The sequence below is a fragment of the Gorilla gorilla genome, chromosome 3, assembly GCF_029281585.2.
Source record: "Gorilla gorilla gorilla isolate KB3781 chromosome 3, NHGRI_mGorGor1-v2.1_pri, whole genome shotgun sequence".
NCBI lineage: Eukaryota > Metazoa > Chordata > Mammalia > Primates > Hominidae > Gorilla > Gorilla gorilla.
In genome coordinates, this window is record NC_073227.2 from 41,443,790 (window position 1) to 41,470,698 (window position 26,909).

Genomic DNA, 26,909 nt, shown 5'->3' on the forward strand with positions numbered 1-26,909 from the left:
CTTTTCCAGAATGTTATAAGGGTGGAATCATATAGTGTGCAGCCTTGAATTGAAAGAGTGGCTTCTTCCACCAAATAATGTGCATTTAAGGTTCCTTCATGTCTTTACATGGCTTGATAGCTCACTTTTTATCCCTGAATAATAACTCATTATACAGATGTATCACCATTTGTTTACCCATTCATCTGTTGAAGGGCATGTTGATTGCTTCCAGCTTTTGTCAATTATGGATAGGCTGCTATAAACATTCATGTGTAGGCTTTTACCAACACATTTGGACAAACTCCAAGGAGCACAATTGCTGGATTATATAAGTAGACTATGTTTCATTACGTAAGAAGCTTTCAACCTGTCTTGTAAAGTGGTTCTATCATTTTGCATTCCCACTAGCAATAAAGGAGAGTTGTTCTACATTTTTGGAACATTTGGTGTTGTCATATTGGGCAAGGGGTATTTTAGCTATTCTAAAAGGGATCTCATAAGTTTAATTTGCAATATTCTAATAAAATATGATGTTGAACATCTTTTCATATGATTATTTGCTATTTGTATATTGTCTTTGATGAGGTGCCTACTCAGACCTTTTCCCCACTGTTTAAATGGGTTTTTTGTTTTCCAATTTGTTTCATGTGGACAAAATTATAATTTATGTTATATTGCCTTGTAGAATGCTGTTAGATAATGTAACAGGCTAAGGAATAGAAATAATTTGATGGAAAAACAAATCTACTTTTTATTTTACAAAGAAATGTTATGAAAGCCCTTTCTAAGGAGAAAGCATTTTACTTGATAATTTTTTAATAGAGGCAGGGTCTTGTTCTGTTCCCCAGGTTGGAGTGCAGTGACACAACCGTAGCTCATTGCAGCCTTGAACTCCTGAGCTCAAGCGATCCTCCAGAGTAGCTAGCACTTTAGGCAAGAGCCACTATAACCCAGCCAGGAGATAACATTTGAGTGAAAATCTGAATAATAAGAAAACCTAGACAAAGAAATTCTTGGGTGTAGAGAGGATTTTCATTAAACACAATGAGTTATAGTTTCTTAAATTATGAAATGAAGATACCTTTGTTAAGATTTGCTCAATATTTGCTTATAACAACTAAATTGACAGAATCAATAATTAATTATCTTTAAATGGATCATCTAATATGTGTACTGTTTACAATCTTTTTTATTCAATGCTAGCATGTGGACCTGACATCATTGTAGATATATAGCTGATATGATATACAAACATGATTTTTAGCGTCTTTTTATTTTCAAATAAGTATTTATCTGAATATATTTCAATGAAAACCTAAATGTTTTAAAAAATGATTGTATAAAGACTTTTTGCAATTAATGCTTAGTTTGTGTAAGTATTCTGTCATGTGTATTGTTTAGTATTTTAGCTGCAAGCAATCAAGACTGAGTAATTTAAGCAGAAATGTATTGACAGATATTGGATGGATTGTAGATATTTCAGAAGGACCAGAAAATCTGACACAGAAACTATGTAGTCTGGAATATTTCATCCAAATCCTACCACTTCGTTGGATCTGTGAAGTACTGCAATCACGCTGATGACACTGTGCATAGGGAACTGCCATTGGAATTCTCATCAGTGTTGCTCCTTGAAATTGGTTGCAGTGGCTGCACTTGCTACTGTGTAATTTTGTTTTTCCTTCTGGTCTGTATATTTTGCTTTGTATCACTAGCTTTAAATTGAGAAGGCAGGTATTTCTGACTGGTAAAGCCAAGATCACGTGTCCACAGTCTAGCTGCTACAAGGGAAGCTCAGAAAATAAGTCAATGAATCGATGTGTTATTGTTCGTTTGTTTTTCTTTTTGTTTGTTTTGTTTTGTTTTTGAGATGGAGTCTCGCTCTGTCGCCCAGGCTGGAGTGCAGTGGCGCGATCTCGGCTCACTGCAAGCTCCGCCCGCCTCAGCCTCCTGAGTAGCTGGTATTACAGGCGCCTGCCACCACGTCTGGCTAATTTTTTGTATTTTTACTAAAGACGGGGTTTCACCATGTTAGCCAAGATGGTCTCGATCTCCTGACCTCGTGATCTGCCCGCCTCGGCCTCCCAAAGTGCTGGGATTACAGGCGTGAGTCACCGCGCCCGGCCGAATTGAAGTTTTTAGCTTTTAAAAAGGTGACGTAAATGAAGACAAGGTAGTTTGAAAGTTCAAATGTCGAGTAGCCAAAAAGAATTAACAATTTTATATAGTATGCCATAATTCAGAATACATATGTTCCTGAAGAGTATATTATTCTTTATATACTATCTATTCTCTTCTAATGTGGTGCTATCTTGGTATTTTTGTTAGTATAGATACAAAATGTTATCAATTTTTTTCCTACCAGGTATCTTCCCCTTTGTAATGTCGTATTCTAGCTCTCCCATCAAGAGTCTATTTATTTATTTGTGAATCTGGGCTTGGCCATCTTATTTGCTTTGTACAATAGATCCTTAGCAAATGTTGTAAGCAGAGGTTTGCAAACTGCCTGTGCATTAGAGCTTACTCTTTTGATAATTTTGGAAATCTTATATTAAGCATAAAGTGAAATCTTGGTAAGTCCACCATATGAGCAGCATACATCCCAACCATCTTGTTGACTACTATCTGGTGGCAAATGCATTAGTGAGACTAGATTATATATATATATATATTTGTTGTTGTTGTTGTAGTTGTTGACACGGAGTTTCATTCTTGTCACCCAGACTGCAGTGCAATGGCGAGATCTTGGCTCACTGCAACTTCTGCCTCCCAGGGATCAACAGATTCTCCTGCCTCAGCCTCCTGAGTAACTGAGATTACAGGCACCCGCCACCATGCCTGGCTATCTTTTGTATTTTTAGTAGAGGTGGGGTTTCGCCATGTTGGTCAGGGTCGTTAGATGATAACTTGAGGGGCAGCTAAAGCTAAAAACTAGCCCCAAATTGCCTAACTATAGAAATGAGAAATAAGTATAGAGTATTTGTAATTCAAACCCACCAAATTTTAGGGTAGTTTGTTCTTGGTAAATGCTATCTAATACAGTTAGTATTTACTCCTTTTCATATATCACTGAGTAGCTTTTCTCCCCACTTTCTAATTGACACTCATCTGGTACATTGAAGGAAAATAGCTAAAATTTAACTGATTATTATTTGAAGGTATACATGGCATATTTTGAATATGGTTCATAAATCAGCTTCATAAAAGACCATGCATTTATTTCTACAAGACAAGATATTTAAACCTTTCTTTCAGATTTTTAAAAATATTATAGCATCTTGGCATACTTAGCAATTTTCAACATAGATGATGGTGTAAAAAAACTTTTATTTTTGCTTTGTTACAGATATATCAATTAGTTTCAGAAGTCAAAGGTGGTTATACTAAAAAGAAAATAAGTGACATTTTAGATCAGAAACAAAGTTGATTATTCCTAACTACAGAAATGGAAAAATGGCAGGGACCCTAATACTTCACAGATCAGTCACTGAAAGCTTTCCTAGCCTTTAATGACTGCAGGGTTGTCAGTAGGTATAGCTTGGTGGTAAAAATCTGGTATACTTTCCCCAGGGAATAGTGCTCCACTTATTTGCTTTCACAAAAAAAAAAAAAAAAGAAAATAAAACAAATTAAAAAAAACACATTTTAATGAATGTTGTAGTTTTGATAGTATTGTGAAATATTCCAGTAAATAAGTTTCTAAACTAAATTTATATGTGAAGTGTAAATGGCCTGTTCAATTTTATTGTCAAGAAAGGCTTCACCAAAGACTTTCCTCCAAATTATACATATTAAGTGAAGACTACTCTTCATTATGCCAAACTTCCAGTCAATTATTTCTAATATTTATAGAGGTAATTTCCTTAAGATGAAAAACTATAGAAATGTGTTCTGTACTTGCCGTGTTTCAATGATGAAAACTAAATTTAATAAGCAAACACATTTTTGTGACTTTGTTTCTATATATTCTTGATCTTGTATCATCATATTTGATTGTAGTTATAGTCTTTCAATTAAGTTATCTTGCAGTATTTAATTTTAAAAGAATTATGAAAATTTGTTTAGCACTTATAAACAATAAAAACATATCAATATGCTTAACCAAAAGTAAGTTTTTAGTGAATTCGAGTCAACAAAAATTTTTAAAGACATAGCATGTGTAGGCCAGGCACGGTGGCTCACGCCTGTAATCCCAGCACTTTGGGAGGCCGAGGTGGGCAGATCACGAGGTCAGGAGATCAAGACCATCCTGGCTAACACGGTGAATCCGTGTCTCTACTAAAAAATACAAAAAATTAGTCAGGCGTGGTGGCGGGTGCCTGTAGTCGCAGCTACTCGGGAGGCTGAGGCAGGAGAATGGCGTGCAACTTGGGAGGCGGAGCTTGCAGTGAGCCGAGGTCATGCCACTGCCCTCCAGCCTGGACGACAGAGTGAGACTCTGTCAAAAAAAAAAAAAAAAGACATAGCATGTGTAGACTGATGTATAACTGTGCAAATTAAAAGAAGACTGTATATAAGACAATGGAGTCAAGAAGAGTAGCAATTTAGATTATTACCAAGGACAAATAGTATAATAGTATGATTTGAAATATTTCATCAGAAGACATTATATCTGCTTCTCTACATATTCACAGGAATAGAAAGTAAATGGAACCTAAACTAGAGGAGACAAACTAAGGAAGATTTGCCCAAGAAACATAGCAACGATAAATAAATTGTCAGAAAGAAGCACTAATGGCCAGGACCTCAAAAGACAAGGTAATAATCACTATATTTGTAAATCAAGATACATTATTTATAACTAAAATAGTAATTTATTGTTTTATCCATTTAGAATAGTAACCATTTTATATTGTCAAATATAACTTTATTAATATTTAATATTTACTATCAATTCTTTCTGTTGGAGTTTAAATCTAGTAGTGAGTTTCACTTTTAACTGCAGTCCTATCACCCCGTTGTTTAAAATAATTTATCACATGAATGCTGACAAAATAGCCCTTCGTGTACATGAAGATGTAAATGATATATCCCCCTTAAGACTTTCCAGTTAAATTTTACCTCTAAACTTTGATGTTTTGAAAACATTGTCTTTGACTTTTTCTAAGTCCATAGTGTTGACACTACTTTGTATAATTGTATAAGTTAGATCACTCCCAGAAAATGAAAAGTAGTTTGATTTATAATATTTATAAACTATGACCTGGTCAACATGATAATGTATCATATACTAAGTGGACTAGTGACCAATAATATCCTAAGGATTTGTATTTCTATTTCCATAGATGACAAACCTGATATCCAGAATTATCAAGGTACTTATCAAGTAGAGGACCTGAAGCTGCAATCCACATCTTTGATCAAGTTCATTTCTTTTTCTAATAAGATCATGTAGCTTTCTATAGAATATAATTTATCTGTATATTACCTTAAGATTTCTCATTTCAATGGACCACTGAATTTAAAAATTGAAACACGGGTCATTAATGGAGAAGTTATATAAAAGTTATTCTGCTATGATTTGTGGTCAATCATAAGTCAACAATCTGAAGCTTAAAATGTGCCCCAAAGATAATGAGCTTTTCTAATTATGAAGGGGCTCCTGGGTAAGGTAGGCAGGGCTAAAGTAAGCATTAAAACAAAATGAAACAAAGCATTGTAAATGAAGTTGTTGGGCCTAGTTAATGCACAACTCAGTAAAATGTGATTGCCTGTTAAGCAAACCAGACAGGAGCCTCAAAAGAAATTAAATTATTATATAATAAATGTATTTAGAGAGGTGCAGAGTCTTAACTTCAAAACCTTGAAAACATTAAATCAACCCCTGATAATTAATACATTATTTATATTTAATGACCATTATGCATTAGAAATATGTTATAGCACTCACACTACACTAATCTGAAAGAGCTCGCAGAAGTGAAAAAACATAGAGAAAAATGTATACTTTTTACTATTAGTACATAATAGTTTTCAATGGCTTCTTCATAGCTAATTAGATATTAGAACATTATTTAAGGTACTTCAGATCTTAGTAGAAAATTTATGATTTTTGTTTTGTATGTATGCCACCAAAAACCTACAATGTTTGTATTTCTCTGGGAACTCTGTTGCCATCACCAGAATAGTAATGTATAATATACTCAATTTGCATACTAACAGGAAATTAATTTGTAACCAAACTGCAAGTAACCTCAAGCCACCATTAAAAAATCATTTGAACTTCTAGTATTAGACTAAATTAAAAAATATTAAAAACTAGGTTGCTGAAGCTGAAATATAGCAAAATTCTGCAGTGTTTCCTAGGATTTGTCAAAAACTTAAAAAGTTATTGCTTTAGTATAGCAATGGTAGTTCTTAATTAACACAAATAGTAAATTAACCAGCATGTCCTATTTTTGAAAAACCCATATGCATGCCTTATATTGTACAAAACACCTATGACAGACAATGTTTCCCTTGGGAATTTTCATATAAAAGTTAATTTATTTTAATATCAAGAATGATTTAATATTACCAGCAAGAAAGCTACGGTCAGTCCTCCATATTGATGGGTTCTTCATCCATGGATTCAACCAACTACAGATCTAAAATTTGCAGAACAAAAAAATAGATGGTTGTATGTACTGAACATATACAGACTTAAAAAATATTTCCTAAGAAATATGGTACAACCATAATTTACATAACGTTTACATTGTATTAGGTATTATAAGCAATCTAGAGATGATTTACATATACAAGAGGGTGTATTTAGGTTACATGCAAATATTACACCATTTTATATAAGATACTTGAGTATCTGTGAACTTTGGTATCCAATGGTGGGGGACTTTGGAGCAAATCCCCCACTGACACCCAGAGATGAGTGAAATTAGATTTGAGGTATCTTTTTTCATCCATTAAAATTATTATACGGAATTTCATAACAGCGATATGACTAATTTTCCAGGTAAGCACAAAACGTGTCTGGAGGGTATCAATAAGTGCTTATAACCATCAACCTAAGACCAAAGAATGATAAAAATTTACTAGCTGGACTCCCAAAAGTAATTTTTAAGGCTGATGTCAAGTGCCCAATTGTTATAAAGTAATTTCTCCAACACTTTACATTTTTGAAATAATCTAGATAAATTCAGTCCACTAAAATTCTACTTGAGCCTATTTAATTTCCTATGATTCAGTTATATTAACAAAAGGATTCTGTTTGGGTTTGGGGGTTATGCTTGAACGAGACTCAAGTTAATCATTTGGGTACTTAAATGTTCTTAACTCAAGGATTTCTTCTGACAGTCATTTCAAGAACAGCTTTATATTCTTCAATTCACCTATTCCACGAGAAATAAATACAAAGGGATTTTATTCTGCTCACATTTTTCTGCCTTGTCACCAAAATGCATTGCTTAGGGGCAATTTTCATGTACAAAAGGCCTATATGCTTCATGGATTTAAACACCCCTATTTCTCAGTAAAGGTCAAAGGGTGTTAATCACAGCCCCATAACTGTTCTCAACCTTCATTAACAGACACCATATTAAACTGATGGAAAGCCCTGCTTAATCAGGCTTTGCTAAAATTACTCAGGTAGATTATCAAGATAAAAGAGCAGGAAAGCTAGAAATGGGCCTGAGGGAGAATGTGCCTAAAAGTATCTGTCTTCCTCCTGTCACCAAAACCTGTGTAGCACTGAGAGATCTTTGGAAAGTAAAAGTTCAGACTTACTATTAGATTTTATTTTCAAGCATTAGAGTTTGGTGTTTTCAATTATAAATGAAAGCACAACTTGTTGCAGGATGATTTCAGCAAGGATGTTCCATTTCTTCATAAATAGTTATAATCTTGTTTTCCAGTACTTGAAATGTCTAAAGCCATTTGGATTTATGTAGGCCACTTCTTTCTGGTATTTATTCCTCAAAAAGCAGATATGTAAAATGTAGCAGAGTACCTATATTATACAACAGGCTTTGCATGATTAATATATAACTACACACATTGGCACATTAATTCACATTGTTTTAACACAGTTATGTTTTAGTCATCTAAATATTATGAAACAAAAAGAAAAAAGCAATAAAATATCACATACTTTATAGCAGACATAAGGGGAATATATATATATATACACACACACACACACACACACATATATATACACACACACCCACATTTGATCTCTATCAAAAGGTTTTGATCAAGAAAAATATGTATGTGTGCATGTTTGCATTTATGTATACATTGTGACATTACTGTATGAATTAATATTTATTCAATTCAATTAAAAAATTATTTTCATTGTGGTACTATAAAAGACACTAAATCCTAAGAAGCTACACAAACATCTTAAAACAATTCTCTTAAGTTGGTTACTTTTTGAACCGATATATACATGTAGTATAAAAGCAGGTAGAATAGGATACATTACTTTAGTGATATAAAATTTTACAGGAATTCGGAGAAATGAATAGTTAATTTTGGTTGAGAAGCCATAAACTATTCAATAATTCTTCATGAAGAAACAATGTTAAAGTCAAATCTTTAAAAATGAGTTAAAAAATGACACTAATGGCATTGGGCAGCAATATTTCTTCATTTATTAAAATAACCGCTTGTAGGAAGATATTTGATAGCAGGCATATGTAATGGGAAGCATGCGACAGTTCTTTGCAAACCACCAGAGCAGAGGAGAAGTTCAATATGTCAGAAACAAAGAAAAATTTAAAAACCAAGGAAAAGATGGAATGGTAGAATAATTTTAATGATGAGGGCAGGCATTGAGTAATTCAAATGTTAAGTATTTTATCATGAGGTCATTAGGATACATTAAAATATTTTAAGAAAATATTTTAAGGAAAATATGCAATGACATAATTTTATTTTTTAGAGTGTATTTGATGGAAGGAGGTGAAAGTGAAACCTAGAAGATGAGTTTGAATGTAATTGCTGAATTCTATTGAAAAATAAAGGTAATTTGATATAACTATGATAGTGGCAATGGGAATTAGTATGCAATAATGACAATGAGATAAGAAAGCTCAAACTTGGAAATTGATTAGATGCGTGATCACAAATATAGAAAAGGTAAAATTCGAAATAAGGACATTCTATTATTTGTTACTATTTCATTTTTTGCATGGGGAGGTCTTTCTCTCACCTCACTTCTACCACATACTTAATCTTACATTTCTGAAGTAGAAATATCAGTATATATATAAACAAGATAATGAAAGGAGAACAAAAGAAAGTCAATAAGATTACATTATTGGTGCTTTGATTCATGGTGATAAATTTTTGTAAACACTGTTTCTTTGTATTAAAATCATGAGCCCATATTTACTTTAGTGAGCATTCTGTAAATAGAGTCGGAAAATAAGATTGTTAATTACTCCAATTCCAAAGATCTCTTTTCCAGTTTATCTGGATATCCATGTCAGAAATTACATTACAGGTTTGCCTTTAAATTATAATGTGATGTTAATCCATCATCAATGCTTTAATCAGTGTGTCCTTACCAATTAACAGTGTAAAAGCCATTCACTATCTGAAACTAATACTTTAAAAAAAAATCCCATGGAAATTGTCTGTGAAATTCATACAAAAATATTCTGTGTCACAAATTTGAATGTGCAAGGATAAGATTTGAAATGGTGTCGATGTATCAAAATAACACATTTCATGCAGTGTGATAAAATTTTCACCACTGTCAAACTCAGAGAAATAATATCTTAACAGGTTTACAGGAAAGCAAAACATGCTTCATTATCGCTTTGAATATTTCATAAGATCAAAAGAAGCATGTATTTTTTTTTCACCAGGGAAGAATCTGTTTTGTTACTGAGAAAAACTTGTTTAGGTTTGAAAAGGTCAACGTTTCCAAGATAAATGTCATATTTTCGCTTAAAAATATGAATTTCCAAATTTTCTCAGAGTGAAAACTCATGTAATAGTTGCAGTATAATTTCATTGTAGATATGCCAAGTCAATATTTTGAAAGAAAACATTGCACATTTTTTAAACACAAGTAAGAGAAACTAACATTATGATAGAAAATTAATTTTAGTGTCTCAGGTGTATATTGTGTTGATGCCATTGGGCTATGATATATCTTGATTTGAATCCAAGACATTCCCCCCACTGTGACAAACTGACGTTTCCTGACCTTCTTAATTTGCTAGCGATGCTGTAACAAAATGCCACAGACTGGATGGCTTAAAAAACAGAAATTCATTTTCTCACAATTCTCAAGGCCAGAAGTCCAAAAACATGGTGCTGACAGGTTTTGTTTCTTCTGAAGTCTCTCTCCTTGACTTAAAGATGGCTGCCTTCTCACTTGTATCCTCACATGGCCTCTCCTCTGTGTGTGCACATCTCTTGATGTTTCTCTCTCTGCGTTAATCTCCTCTTCCATGATATAATGATATGAGCCAGATTGGATTAGGGCCCATTCTAATTACCTCATTTTAGCTTAATTACCTCTTTAGAGTCCCTAAATTCGAATATAGTGACATTCTGACATACTAGAAGTTAGGACTTCAGCATACGAAGTTTGGAGGGAGCAACTGAGTCCACAATAGTCCTAATTTTTTCAGAATACAAAGAAGCAGAATTATCATTTAAAATTCACAGTAATATTGATATTGAACAGAAATACATTTTATTCCCAACCCAATTTGACAACAAATAAAATTAAATCAGGCTTTAAGGAAACTATGAGGAAACTTCTCAGAGATATTCTTGAGCAATGACAATTTCTGTTTTCATTTGTAATGCTCATAAACTATTACTGCTTAATTACTCCACTTGTTTTTCAGTTGATTAACACTTGGCCAATTTCTCACTTCATCTATAATCCCATGTCTGTAAACCTCATTTGGTTAGCAACGCATCTACCACTTTGGAGGAGGTTAACAGCTATTTTAGTGTCTGGAATAAGTACTATTTTAGTAGCAGTAAAGTATCTTTTAAATTCCTGACATTATAAAGAAAGAAAAGAAAGATACTTTCTTTATATGTTGAAGATAATCTATCTCAAGCTGGTTGTCAGTAGAATATTAAATGTTGATTTTGTGGACACTCTTATGCCCAATATTACTGACACTATTTAAGATTATTCAGTACAGACTGATCAATGCATTAACAAGAGCAACAACAAAGAGGTTACACCTATGTGATATATAATTTCAATATTAATATTATGATATTAATGTATAATTATTTGAGGTCATGTAATTTTTTTAAAAATTTGGAGTGCTGAGGGAAACAAGGGGGATGGACACTATAATATTTTTGTTTGTTTTTAAAAATTTTTTACAATATATTTATGATGATACATTATGATTTTTTTAAACTGAATAAATAAAATCATATTCCTGCAGACTGTAAAAATGTAAAGATATTTTCCAAGTAATATGCAGGCAGGATATTCTTCATGTTACTTACATTGTATCTGAAATATTACAAATGTGTATATAATAACATACATATATTATTTTTCTTGAGAAATAAAAAATATATACTGAGTAAATGTGGAGATAATTCTACATCGTTTCTGGCTATTGGATGTTATAAAGATATCATTTCCTTTTCAAATAAACATATATGCTTAATACAATGATTATCAAATGCAAATTATTTTTAAAATTTAAGTGAAAAGGTCAATAAGTAAGAAAAGCTAACAAACTTTGGGAGTGGAAAGGCTATGTTAAAACTTGCGTTAGTAGAAATTAAGGCCTATATTAACATTTCAATACCTAACCAATTGTGGCCTTGTTTCCAGAATAGAGAGCTGATTTATATCTTGAAATAGGAGCGTAGAATATGCATAATTGAAGATATAATGAAGAAAATGAAAAATATATTAGAATATTTAATAAACAACGCTTGACAAGTGACTGAAAAACCAGGTTCATATCTGTCTACATATCTAAAATAAATTTCATTATAAAATATCAAACAAATAAATATAAATAACTACTCATTTAGGTTCCAGATGAAAAAAAGACTGTAAATAGTAAAAATGCAAAAAAGAAAAAATGTAGGACAACATTGGTAGTCTAATTTCCTAACCCCATATTTCCATTTCTTAATAAATCCTATTGATATTACCTCTAAAGCCTATTGCTTATCGGGCAATTTCTCTATATCTTTCTTACCACCACGCAAAAAGTAGTCTACACCTGGACTTCAGTAGCAGCCTCCTAAATTATTTTCAGTTATCTAAAAGCTTACCCCATTCATCTTTCAGCAGCAAGATTATACTCTAAAATATAATATTTGCTAACAATTATTAAGCATATAGTATGGGCCATGTACCGTTCTGTTTTCTTGGCTATAATAATACATTAATCTTCATATTAATCTTAACTTATGGCCCTCCCTCATTTTTAAATGAAGAATCTGAAAAAGATGAATAATTTATGACTTTAGCATTCATTAACAAAGTCACACAGAGAGTGGCAAGGCAAGATTTACACCCACACACTTCCACACTGAACTGCCTCTGTAAAGCAGCCCTAAAATTTATCTAGAATTGAAGAGAATAACCTTCAGCTTCTTTCCATGGCATATAAAGCCCTTGTTGTGCTGCCTCCCTGCCTTTCTCCTGACTCGTGTTATGTGACCTCCACCCACTCACTCACGTCTTCAATTACACCAGTCTCCCATTGAATTCCTTGCGCTTGCCAAGCTTATTCTTAGCTAACATCTTTTGCTTTTGCATTACTCTGCCTGGTTCTTCCCAGTGTTCTTCAAATAGTGTGTCCTCAAAGATAAATTACCCTACATAAAGTAACGTCTGTCCTCAACAAATACATACTGCAGGGGCTATTACTTCATGCTGTTTATTCTTCATAGCATCCAACACTATCATACTTTTTTTTATTTGTTATTAATTTATTTTTTGTACTCCCACACTAGAATGTAATCTCTATGAGGCCAAGTGTCTTGCCCTTTCTGAATAGAGCTCTATCAACAATGATTAAATCACTATGTGACACAGAATAATTTCTTAAATTAAATTAATGAAGGTATTAAATTAATGCCAGACTAAATCTGCAAAACTTTTGTATGCTAAAAAACTGTGATTAGAACTGTTCTTCTCACTCGATTCTTTTGTAAACTAAAAACTATTTAAAAAATCTATTAATTAAAAACTTAAAATAATGTTAAAAGAAAAAAGGGAAAAGCCTTTTCAACATTATAGTACAATGAGTTAAAACCTCTAAATATGAAATTTTATAATTTATTTACTAATACATAAAACATCAAGACCCTAATTTTAATAATGTGCAAAAGACACTGAAGTTTCCTGTATTTGAAAATGCAAATGTTGAACACATGTATAAAATAATTCAAATTATAAATTCTTTCCCTTTGAGAATTTGTATTATCTTGGAAGCTCTAATCAACAACCTAACATTACAACTAAAAGAACTACAGAATCAAGAGCAAACAAACCCCAAAGCTAGCAGAAGACAAGGAATAGCCTAGATCACAGTAGAACTGAAGAAGATAGAGACATGAAAAACCCTTCAAAAATCAAAAAATTTAGAAGCAGTTTTTTTAAATAGTTGATAAAATAGACCACCAGCTGGACTAATAAAGAAGAAAAGAGAGAAGAATCAAATAGACACAATCGGAAATGATAAGAAGGATATCATCACTGACCTACAGAAATACAAACAACTATTGGAGAATACTATAAACAGCCCTGTGTGCATAAACTAGAAAATCTAGCAGAAATGGATGCATTCCTGGAGGTATACAGCAACCCAAGACTGAATCAGGAGGAAATGGAATCCCTGAATAGGCTAATAATGAGTTCTGAAATTGAAGCAGTAATAAATAGCTACCAACCAAAAAAGCCCAGGACTGGACAGATTTACAGCTAAATTCTACCAGAAGTACAAAGAGGAGTTGGTAACATTTCTACTGAAACTATTCCAAACAATTGAAAAGGAGGAACTCCTCTCTAACTCATTTTATGAGGCCAGCATCATCCTGATACCAAAATCTGGCAGAGATACAAGAAAAAAAGAAAACTTCAGGTCAGTATCCCTGATGAACATCGATGTGAAAATCGTCAATAAAATACTGGCACACCAAATCCAGCAGCACTTCAAAAAGCTTATCCATCATGATCAAGTCGGCTTCATCCCTGGGATGCAAGGATGGTTCAACATAGCAAATCAATAAATGTAATTTATCACATAAACAGGACTACTGAAAAAAAAAACATGATTATCTCAATAGATGCTGAAAGGGCCTGGGATAAAATTTAAAATCCCTTATGTTAAAAACTTACAATAAACTAGGTATTGAATGAACATACCTCAAAATAATAAGAACCATATATGACAAACCCACAGCCAATATCATACCGAATGAGAAAAAGTTGGAATCATTCCCTTTGAAAACCGGCACAAGACAAGGATGCCGTCTCTCACCACTCCTATTCAGCATAGTATTGGAAATTCTATCCATGGCAATCAGGCAAGAAAAAGAAATAAAGGGTATTCAAATAGGAAGAGAGGAAGTCAAATAATCTTTGTTGGCAGATGATATGTTCCTATAAAACCCCATCATCTCAGCCCAAAAGCTCCTTAAGCTGATAAGCAGCTTCAACAGTCTCAGCATAAAAAATTAGTGTGCAAAAATCACTAGCATTCTTACACATCACCAACAAGCAAGCAGAGAGCCAAATCATGAATAAACTCCCATTCACAATTGCTACAAAGATAATAAAATACCTAGGAATATAGCTAACAAGGAAAGTGAAGGACCTCTTCAAGGAGAACTACAAACCACTGCTCCAATAAATCAGAGAGGACACAAACAAATGGAAAAACATTCCATGTTCATGGATAGGAAAAATCAATACTGTGGCAATGGACATACTGCTCAAAGTAATTTATAGATTCATTGCTATTTCCATTAAACTACCATTGACGTTCTTCACAGAATTAGAAAAAACTATTTTAAAATTCTTATGGAACCAAAAAAGGGCCCGACTAGCCAACACAATCCTAAGCAAAAAGAGCAAAACTGGAGGCATCACGCTACGCAACTTCAAACTATACAAGGCTACAGTAATCAAAACAGCATGGTACTGGTATAAAAACAGACAAACCAATAGAACATAATAGAGAACTCAGAAATAAGACCGTACACCTACAACCATCTGATCAACAAACCTAAAAAAAGAAATGGAGAAATTATTTCATATTTAATAAACGGTGTTGGGAGAACTGGCTACTAAATGCAGAAAATTGATACTGGACACCTTCCTTACACCTTATACAAAAATTAACTTAAGATGGATTAAAGACTTAAATGTAAAACCCAAAACCATAAAAACCCTAGAAGAAAACCTAGGCAATATCATTTAGGACATAGGCATGGACAAAGACTTCATGACTAAAATGCCAAAAATGATTGCAACAAAAGCCAAAATTGACAAATGGGATCTAATTAAACTAAAGAGTTTCTGCACAGCAAAAGAACCTATCATCAGAGTGAACAGACAGCCTATAGAATGGGATAAGAATTTTGCAATTTATCCATCTTACTAAGGTCTAATATAGAAAGTCTACAAATTTACAAGAAGAAAACAAACAACCCCATTAAAAAGTGGTCAAAGGACATGAACAGATGGTTCTCAAAAGAAAATATTTATGCAGCCAAGAAGCATATAAAAAAAAACTCAACATCACTCATCATTAGAGAAATGCAAATAAAAAACACAATGAGATACATCTCACGTCAGTCAGAACGGCGATTATTAAAACATCAAGAAACAACAGATGCTGGCGTGGTTGCAGAGAAAAAGGAACACTTTTACACTGTTGGTGGGAGTGTAAATTAGTCCAAGCATTGTGGAAGACAGTGGTGATTTCTCAAAGATCTTGAAGAAGAAATACCATTTGACCCAGCAACCCCATTACTGGGTATATATCCAAAGGAATATAAATCATTCCATTACAAAGATACACGCGTATGCTGTTCATTGCAACACTATTCACAATAGCAAAGACATGGAATCAATCCAAATGCCCATCAATGATAGACTGAATAAAGAAAATGTGGTGCATATACACCATGGAATACTATGCAGCCACAAAAAAGAATGAGATCATGTCCTTTGTAGGGACATGGATGGAGGTGGAAGCCGTTATTCTCAGCAAACTAAGGCAGGAACAGGAAACCAAACACTGAATGTTCTCACTTATATGTAGGAGCTGAATGATGAGAACACATGGACACATGGTGGGGAACAACACACACTGGGGCCTGTTGGGGGAGAGAAGGCAGAAGGAGAGCATCAGGAAGAATAGGTAATAAAAGCTCTGCTTAATACCTAGGTGATGGGTTGATCTGTGCAGCAAACCACCATGGCACATGTTTACCTGTGTAACAAACGTGCATATCCTGCACATGTACCCCAGAACTTTAAATAAAAGTTGGATTAAAAAAAGAAAGCTGTCAAAAAATAAAATAAAACCTCTTACATTGAAAGTTTAATTTCTTACCTGCAAAATTACCATGCAAATATCAAATTAAACTTTTTTTTCTTGAAGGACTATTTATAATTTACAGTCAAGTGTAACAGAATCACCTAGATGACTCCATTTTTTGGTGTTTTATGGATTTGTCATTGTTTTATTTTTCAATTCAATCATTAAGAAAACTTTTGTGGCATTAAGATCACAATTATGGTAAAAAAAAAAAAAAAAAAAGCTAGCGCATTTCCATTTTAGATACTTTTGCTCTCCAAATCAAAAAGTTCCACAGTATAATAAAAGGGAACAGAAAGAAAAGAAAGATAGCAAGAATACAAACACCATTATCAGAGGATGAGAAGTATTTTTTTTTCTTTTCTCAAACACCTAGCTTTTTCTCAAAACATGGCTTTTCCCCTCTGCTACATCCAGAAAATCCCATTGGTTGAAACAAAATTCTACAAAAATTTGGATTGCATGTCTTGGTTTTGGTTTTCTAAATGAATAAATTATGTAGTTCACTGAATTAGTAAATACATTGCTAAAATAATAGGATTGAATTATTCCACCTGCAGATGAACACTGAAGAAATAAATACAAATTACATTATCTCTATTATATTCTTATTTTTTATTTCAAATATTATGGGTGAGATAAAGTCAACCTTCTGGATAAATGTATTCCATCATCAAAATTCCAAGGGAAAATATATGCATGTGAATATATATGTAAATTTATACTTACAATGGCATATGGAGTTTTTTGTTATATCATTATTTATATTTATAATTAAAATGTCTAATTATACTACTTTTTGTAAAAACTGTTAATGCATCAGATATACCTAGGAAAAAAAACCCACATGTTATTTTCATTTTGGTGTGTGGCAAAGCTGATAAGAAGCTGTTAACAATACAGAATTGTAATGTGATGGTTTTATGTACTGTGGGGTTTAAAGCTGAATTTATTAAACGGATCAGATACCTATTTTTGTTATTTTTCTATGTTAACAAATAAATGCGGCTTCCAATATGTTGTTTTCTACTAAATATTCAGTATGCTAAAATGGAACCTAATGGCAATCACTGACCCCTGTATCCTTTTTAAAAACTGTATTAAAATAATGAATTCATATTTTTAATAAGTGTGTTTATTTTCTAATTTTTCTTGTAAGAAATGCTTGCTAATAACAAACTATAAATACAGATGAAAAATTTGCAGGACTTTTTTTTTCTCTAAGTTTAAGCACTACCATTTATTATTCCAGATATCTTCCTTTTTCTACCTATAACCTAATATCTCGGGGAATTCATGAATATTTACTTGAGTGTAATGAGGGTCAAGCTAAAGCAAGGCAATGGACCAGTACTCTTTTGTCCTCTTTCCTCCCTGTAGGAGTGGATCATTTCTTAATGGGGCACTTGACATAATACATGAATAGAAAGTTTACCTTGTTCCTCCCACTCACTCTCCCCCAGAGGTGCAAAGGCAGAGTGCTTTCTTAATAAAACCATTTATGGCTGAAGGTGCTTTTCCTTGCATTTTTATAAACTGCAACAGATATAATCATAGATGTGTGTGCTAAAAACATTTGTCTTATTCAGAATGTGATATTTAGGATCACTCAAGTCATATCTAGAATTTAGCTGTGAGATCACAGATCACTCTTCATGAACAAACTTTTTAATTTTTTTTTCCTGGAGATTTCTGTAAGTTTGCTTTTGAATTATGAGTGCTGCCCCTAATGAAGAAGTGCATGCCACCAAGAAACAGAGCGGATTCTGGGCTCAGCTATCCCTGATAGGTCTATTCATGTGTTTGTCTAAAATAGTTCATTCTATACGGGAAGACTCACATCAAGGACTTTGCAACAAGCTTCCAAATCTATTCTACAGCAGCCCACGAACACCCAACTGGTCCAGTAGATCAATGAAGTTGGTAATCACATCTTCAATGCCATACCAAAAGAAATTTAATTTTAGTGTGGAAGCAAAGCCACTGATAAAATAAATTTTCTGACTAAACACTTTTCTGATTTAATGAAGGGTATTAATATTCAAGGTGAGATGAATGAAATGAGGTGATACCTCATTTATGTTTTTTAATTTAATTTAAAATTTTGATTAACCTTTAATGGGTACAGCTTACATTATGATTCTAAAGTGCTAACTTTAAAAAATGGAGAATTTTATCTTTTACAACTTGAAATTTTGTGACCTTATAAAAATCAAAAATTTTATTTTTTATGTTTTATTTCTTTTCAATAAAGATAATTTCTCTGATACAGTAAAGTTCTATTGAATATTTTGATTTAAGTGCATATTAATACTACAAATTATCACTAAAAAGACAAGCCTTGTGAAAGGGCATAGTTTAATGGAATATATCTTTAGCTTTATGGGGGGTAAAAAGAGAAATGGCTTTCCATAGGGTTTTAAATAAACAAAATATATAAGGTACAGCTAAAATGACAGGAGTTCTAGTATAAACTTTTGGTTTATGGAATTACAACTATTTATTTTAAAATTTTGCTCTCACGTATTCTACAATACATTAAAAGTCTAGCTTTTGTTGTCATAGTTATAAAAATGCAACAATTTATGAATTACAATTTATGAGTTGTCCAAATGCATTTGTTGACTGCAGTTTATGTTTAAACAACTACTTTTTTCATGTGTAGAAATTTACAATAGCTCAGAAATGTACTGCATTCTGAAAAAAAAGAAGTCGGTTGGATTATAAGAAGGTCAACCATATTCATTAAAATTGTGCCTTGCTCTAGAAAAATAAAATCCAATTATTTTCAGTGTAGAACTATCAAAGCTTTTTTAGTTCATTGATTCAGGCCTCATTTTGTTAGTTTACTGTCTCAGAAAGAATATCTACCTGATTTGTATGCAGATGTCATACATTTCTGCCTACATATGGGTATTTTACTAATCATAGACTACTATCGTAAGCTCTAAATTTTACAAGCATAAAGCATGTGTTTATACAGTTGATATGGTTTGGTTGTGTCCCCACCCAAATTTCATCTTGAATTGTAGCTCCCAGAATTCCCATGTGTTGTGGGAGAGACTTAGTGGGAGGTAATTTAATCATGGGGGCAGTTTCCCCCATACTGTTCTCTTGGTAGTGAATGAGTTTCACGAGATCTGATGGTTTGATAAGAAGTTTCCCTTTTCACTTGGCTCTCATTCTGTCTTACCTGCAGCCATGAAAGACATGCTGTTCACTTTCCATCATGATTGTGAGGCCTCCCCAGCCACATGGAACTGTGAGTCCATTAAACATCTTTTTTCTTTATAAATTACCCAGCCTTGGGTATGTCTTTATCAGCAGCATGAAAACATACTAATACAACAGTTATAAAAACAATTCTTAGAAATAAAGGTTTTTTTGCTAATATATTTAAGGAAATATCTGTCTCACATACTAGAGTGCTATCCTAAAATGCTAATTAAAATTAAATCTATTTAGCTTTGTCTGTCCACCGAAGACTTCCAAGAGCTTATTCAGAAAACCCTGATAAGCCAATGTGTCTGACTCTTTGAGGCGTTCCTTGCTGTGTAGATGCTTTCTAAGATACTTGAAGTAGGGCATAGATAAGGCTGATAATAAATAAATATGGATTAAACAATCTGACTAAATTTTTTTAAGTCTAGCTTTGACTTCTATTACCAAATGTCATCTAAAAATGAAAAACTTCTTGTACTTACTATATGTTTTCAGTCCAAGACCTAGAACTTTGAATTTTTAACAGTGCCAATACTTGCAACTTAGGGACATATTGGATAGAATTACCTCCACAAACCAATCCTTAATACTTTACCATAAAACTACCATTTGGCATTTGATAACACCTCATATTCATTCTCTGTTGCTTTTTTTTTTTTTTTTTTTTGGAGATGGAGTTTTGCTCTTGTCGCCAGGCTGGAGTGCAATGGCCCAATCTTGGCTCACTGCAACCTCCGCCTCCCGGGTTCCAGCAGTTCTCCTGCCTCAACCCCCTGAGTAGCTGGGATTCTTGGTGCCTGCCACCATGTCCGGCTAATTTTTGTATTTTCAGTAGAAACGGGGTTTCACTATGTCGGCCAGGCAGGTCTCGAACTCCTCACATCAGGTGATCCACCTGCCTCGGCCTCCCAAAGTGCTGGGATTACAAGCATGAGTCACTGCGCCCGGCCCATTTTTTTTTTTTTTTTAAGTAGGGGGGGGTTTCGCCATGTTGGCCAGGCTGGTCTCGAACTGCTGACCTCAGGCAATCCACCTGCCTCAGCCACCCAAAGTGCTGGGATTACAGGTGTGAGCCACTGCACCCAGCCTTGCTTTTTATTTTAGTGATTGTCATCTCTGCAGCTAACTTATAAACTTCTTGGGCATAGCAATTATCTATTGTTTAGTTTTCATTGCCCTAAAGTAATAATAATACTGATTTTAATATTGAAGTATAAGCAGTCTGTTAATATTTGATGAATGGAAGAATAAATAGCATTTATAAGAGTTAAATATTACAGAAAGATGGTTTAGTCAACAAATGAAAGTGTGGTTACATTAGTCTGTCCTGACTGGGTGTAAAGTGGACCAACATAGAATAAATATAGAAAGAAAAGGAAGTGTCAATACAGCCCAGAACTGAAGTAATGGGATTACGGCAATCAGGCAGGGGAGCTATAGCAGGCAGAGGCTGCAACAGCAGAAGTGGCCGCAACAGTCAGAAGTGATGATAGATGGGGTGAAAAGCAACAACAGGCAAGGGCGGCAGATAGCAGCAGAGAAAAAAAAGCAATACCAAGAATATAATGGTAAGGGAGTACCATCTTGGGTGACACACTCATCCAGGAAAAACTAATATAAGTAGAAATACATTCAATGCATACTAACAGCCAAGGCCTCAGGGACTTCAGAGTACAGATGAAAAACACAGTGAAACAAAATAGAACAGAGAGCAAGAGAAACGGGATAGCCATTAAAGAATAAAGAGCTTCACAGGCATCCGTGGCTTCTGAATGTGAGAAATTTAAAAGATCACACATCCTTTACCTGAAAAATGGGCTGAAAATAGTGGATGACTGAGACTGCATAGTATTGATACTGTCAATCTTCTTCCTTCCTTCTTACCTCCTTTCCTCTTTACATTCCTTCCTTTCTTTTTTTTCTTCTTTAAATCTTTCTTTTCCTTCTTTTAAAATCAGTGACTCACCAGGCAAAATATGAAATTCTTAATTTTAGGAAAATGCGCCTCTTCCTTTTCACTCTCCGTCCCCCTCTTCTCTCTTCCTTCCCCAACTGCACACCTCATTAGAAGATATTCTTTTAAATTGTATTCTTTAGAGTTGAATTGGAAGTTTTGACAATTGAGACTGTTAATCAACACTTTGTAAACCTTTCTTCCCTGAGGCATAATAACCATGTTCCATTAAAACTGAAGAATGTATAAGAATGTATTTTCAAGGGAAACCTGCAAAAAATTAATTTAAATTTTTATTTGAGAAATTAAATTAAATGTAACTACTGATTCCAATTGTAAAAAAAACTTAAAGCAGTGTAAAGTGGCCATCAAAATATTGGAGCAACTAACACATAAACACTTTTACTAAAATATGCTTGTTTTTCTTCATTGATCCTCATAATTTGCCCTTTTAAAACCATAGATTCTAAATTACTTTTTAAAAATTCTTATTCTGTGGAGTAGGTAAAATAATGGCCTCCTCGAAATCCTTGACCTGTTCTCTAGAAATTATGCATATGTTACTTTATATGGCAAGACAGAATTAAGGTTACAGATGTAATTAAGATTGCTATTCAGCTGATCTCAAAGGGATTATCTGGGGTAATCCACCAGGGAACTAAAATAAATTCGATACAAATTCAGTGTTATCAAAAGGACCCTTAAAAGGAAAAGAGGGAGGCAAATAAGGTCAGAGTGAGGCAATGTGAGAAGGACTTGACACACCACTGGCTTTGAACATAAAAGGGGGTCACAAGTCAAGGAATACAGGAAGTTTCCAGAAGATCCAAAAGACAATGAAGTAGAGTATCCCTGAGAGTCTCTAGAAGGATATATTCAGGCCAATAATTTGATTTTAGTTAGTAAGACTGGTTCTGGATTTCTGGCCTCTAAAATTGCAAGATAATAAAATTTTGTTGTTGTAAGTCATTACATTGTTACAGCAATTTTTTTTTCTTACAACAGCCATAGGAACCTAATATAGTCTGCATGGTTATTGTGACCCTTACACATTAAGTAAAGTAATATATTGATTTTAGAGGTAATTAGAACTATGAAGTTAAAATGTGTAAAGATTCTTAAGTTGAAAATGGTAATTACTCTGATAACTATAGCTGAGTTTAACTGATATCAAATGCATTGCTATTTTCATTATATTTTGAGTTTTCATGATTACATGGTTGCAGTATGAATCCAAAATGAGAGATTCAAAATCTCAAGTTACTAATTGGTCTCAAGCTGTGCTGTTCAAATCATGCTAGCAAGAAAGCAATGTCTATTATATGAGCTTGAAAAAGGTAAAAATTCACATCTCCCTGGAATATAATTTCAATTTATTAGGGAAGTATTCTCTAAAGGATCAAATATACGTCAGATAAACATACAATAAGGAATCAAAATGGTTATTTAAAAGTGTAACCAACCTTTACAATTGAAAATGAGAGAGGGAGGTTTATAAGATCTCTTTTAATGAAAATCAAAATGGCTGTGCAGTTTATAATGTTTGAAAAAAGTGTCTTATTATCTCATATTTCTTTGCATTATATCAAAGCTTCACCTTTGATATAGTTATAAAACATATATTTATTGGAATATATATATAAAGTTATATTATTTACCATTATATTTTCAACTTTTTCCCTTATTTTCTCTAAATTACAATAGTCTCTGAGATAGTGCCAGTTTCTCTGTCACTGTACATATGCTATTCCCACGCTTAAAATGCTTTTTTCATCCATAATTTTGGATAGTGAAATCGTTTACACTCATTAAAACAAAGCTCAAAGATACTTCCCGCTGTGAAGTCTTCGCAACTCTCCTAGGCTGCTAAGGTTGCCACTTATGATGTAAATTTAAAGATACTTTGATATGCTTTTCTACCTGGCATTATGAGTCTAACTTTACATGCATTTCTCCACCTTGGAAGGTGAATTATTTAAAAGGTAGGACACGGTCTCATTCATCTCAGTATCCTCAGTCCTCAGCACAGTGTCTAGGACACTTTATCAATGTTTACCGAACAAATTAAGTGCCTGTTTAAATTCCAGGCATGTATCTTTCAATGTAATATCCTGCATTTGTCCTGGTGAGGTATTGGGATGAGATGAAATACATGGCATTCAATGTCTTTTATCCCCACCCCAAGAATAAATCTGAAAAAACTTTCGTGACAAATTAATGTATTTTTTAAAGAATTTCATTTTAAGCACCAAATTTTTATCTCTGTTTGCTGAGTGCCCACTTAAGCTACACTGGAAGCATAGGAAACATTTTATTCTGTAGAGAGTAATCAATTTCTTATAGAAGGGTTTAAAAGCCTTTATTTATATGCCTATAATCTACTCTGTTTTTATTCTAGTTACCACTAATCCAGTTTATATTTATTTTCCCTGCTTCTTGATGCTAAATAAATAAAGTTTAATCATAATACTTAGAAACGTAATACAGGTAAGTGTTCCAATGCCTGGTGCCCTAAGGCAGACAGCCTGGCTTAAATCCCAGTCATGACACTTAAAATACTGGTAAGTTTGAACAAGGCAGCAGGTTGTTCTGTGACTCAGTTTTCTGACAGCAGATGATAGACTTTTAGCCAGGTTGTAAATGTTTGGAGGAGGCAAAGGAAAAATTGCATATGCTAGATCGTGCCGTGTTTCAGGGATAACTATGTTTAACACCGCCTGATATGTCTTCAATTCATGTATTTATTCATTTAAATATATTATGTGCCTAGATGGTCGAGTCTCTGACTAGTAATTGTAAACTTATGTACCAATTTGTAAAAATTGTAACAATAGCAATAATAACAATAATTGGGGGAGTATCATCAACCAGGCTGTGAAGCAAAAGATTCCAGCTTTTGTCTTCCCACCAAAACACAATAACTGGACAGCCATCCCTGAGTGACTATAACCTGGTAGAGCTCAGAAGTCAATTTAAGAAGGTACAACAACATAGTAGAGGAAAAAAAGAATAACTTCACCAAAATGGTGAAAAAAGACACGCTCATTTTGCTTGTATCATCCCATCCCCCAGGAAGACATTGCTAACAAAAAGATGGAAATCCTTGTCTCACTAGTTTTCCTTCATAGGAAAAAGAAAAGCGGGATGAATAATCAGCTTCTTCAGACTTAGGGTCATTGCCCAGAGGGTCTCCTTTGCTGGTATCCTACCCAGCTCACTAAGGAAACTGGTATAGCTGACACATCTGGAAACAGCAAGGAACAAAGAAGTGTGGCACTATTAGTATCAGCCATGTGGCAGAAGCCACCATGGTACCCAGTGGCCTGCTCTACAGAGGACACCTGTATCCTTTATCTCCAGGGCCATAGTTTTTCACCTTTGCAGACTCCAGGTGCCTGAGCCACTGCCTCGCTAACATCCCGATCTCTGGAACTGTCCTGGGACCCAATGCAGCTACTGTATCTGAATGCCCAAACACAGCCCAGGCCTCAGCCATTGGCCCCAGGTCCCATTGCAAAACATGCATCCATGGTGAATCCCGCAGCTGTTTGTGCATGCAGCCAACCCAAACCTAAAACGTCAATCCTCACTGCTTCTTGGGAACCTGCAAAAGGCAATAGAGCTGTGCACATGCACATTGCCAGCCCTGGGATCTGCAGCTGCACATGTACAGGCAGCCAGCCCCTAATCCTGTCGCTGGCCTGAACCACTGTACTTGTCCTTTCACCTAGCTCCTTCAGCCACATACAGGCACAGTACCAACTATAATCCCTATAGAGAAGCACAACATCTGCAGCCAGCCCCCACATCTAAGCACACGCATCATTAGCTCAGGTCCACATTGCTAATGATTTTGATCCCTTACTGCAGAATCTGGAAGTACTGCTGAAGATCCCAACAGCCCATATACCCACTGTAGAATTCCTGAAGCTCTTGAAACCATGGGCTACCCAGATTCCAGTGTTGCAGATCCCAGCTTCCCGAGTTTAAAAGATGCTGTGAACCGCAGAACTAAAGCCGCACGTGTCCTTGTACTTGGTATCCGATGCCATAGCATGGTTCAGCATTCCCTTATCTTCCTTCCACTTCCCACAGTTGAAAGTCTTTTCACACCAAAGCTATTCCACATAATCTGGAAGAGATTACTGTTTCTTCAAATGTGAAGCCACTTATGCAAGGTGACAAGGATCATGAAGAATCAGGAAAACGATACCACCAAAGAAAAACAATAAACTTGCAGTTACCAAATAAAAAACATGGAGATCCACAAATTTTCCAAAAAATGTCTCAAAATATTTGTTCTAAGGTAACTCAGTGAACTATAAAAGAAAACAGATAAATAATTTAAGGACATTAGGACAACTATACAAGCACAAAATTAAAACTTTAACCAAAAAATTGAAAAATAACAAAGGAACAAAATAAATTTTAGAGCTGAAGAATCCAATGACTGAACTAAAAAAATGCAAAAGAAGGCCTCACTAGCAGACTTGGTCACACAGAAGAAAGAATAAGCAAACCCAAAGACAAATCATTTGAAATTATTATTATTATTATTATTATTATTATTATTATTGTTATTGAGATGGGGTCTCACTCTGGTGCCCAGGCTGGAGTGCAGTGTCACAATCTTGGCTCACTGTAGCCTCCTCCTCCTGTGTTCAAGTGATTCTTCTGCCTCAGCCTCCCAAAGTGCTGGGATTACAGGCATGAGCCACTGCACCCAGCCTCATTTGAAATTTAGTCAGAGGAGAACAAGATAAAAATAGTGAAAAAAATAAAGAAATCCTGTGGATTTATTGAATGATATCATGAGCAGTAACATCTGTATTTTAGGATTTTCAGGAGAATAAAGAAAGAGTAAGAAAGCTTATACAAAGAAGTCATGGCTGAAATCTTCCTAAATCTGGAAAAAAATTATGGAGGTCCAGGTACATGAAGCTCATAGATCTTCAATGAGATTTAACCCAAAGAAGACTTCACGAAGATATATTATGGTCAAACGCCAAATATTGAAGGTAAATAAATAACTTGTAGCATCAAAAGAAAATAAGTTCTTTACATGCAGAAAATTTCCAAAATCTATCAGTAGATTTCTTAGCAGAACCTTTGAAGGTAGAAGAGAGTGGGATGATATAATCAAAGTGCTAATGGAAAAAGTATATAAAAAAACTGTCAACCAACAATACTTTGCCTGGTAAAGCTTACTTTTGAAAAGCAAGGAGAAAGAAACATTTCTCCAG

At 34.0% G+C, this 26,909-nt stretch overlaps 1 long non-coding RNA gene across 1 annotated transcript in view; it reads right to left on the reverse strand.

Moving 5' to 3' along the window:
* Positions 1-7,741: 7,741 nt before the first annotated feature.
* Positions 7,742-26,909, reverse strand: part of LOC129532968 (uncharacterized) — a 104,005-nt gene continuing 84,837 nt past the window's right edge. The window contains exon 4 of the long non-coding RNA XR_008678951.2: positions 7,742-7,927. This is a non-coding gene — a long non-coding RNA (uncharacterized lncRNA). The remainder of the gene's footprint in view (positions 7,928-26,909) is intronic.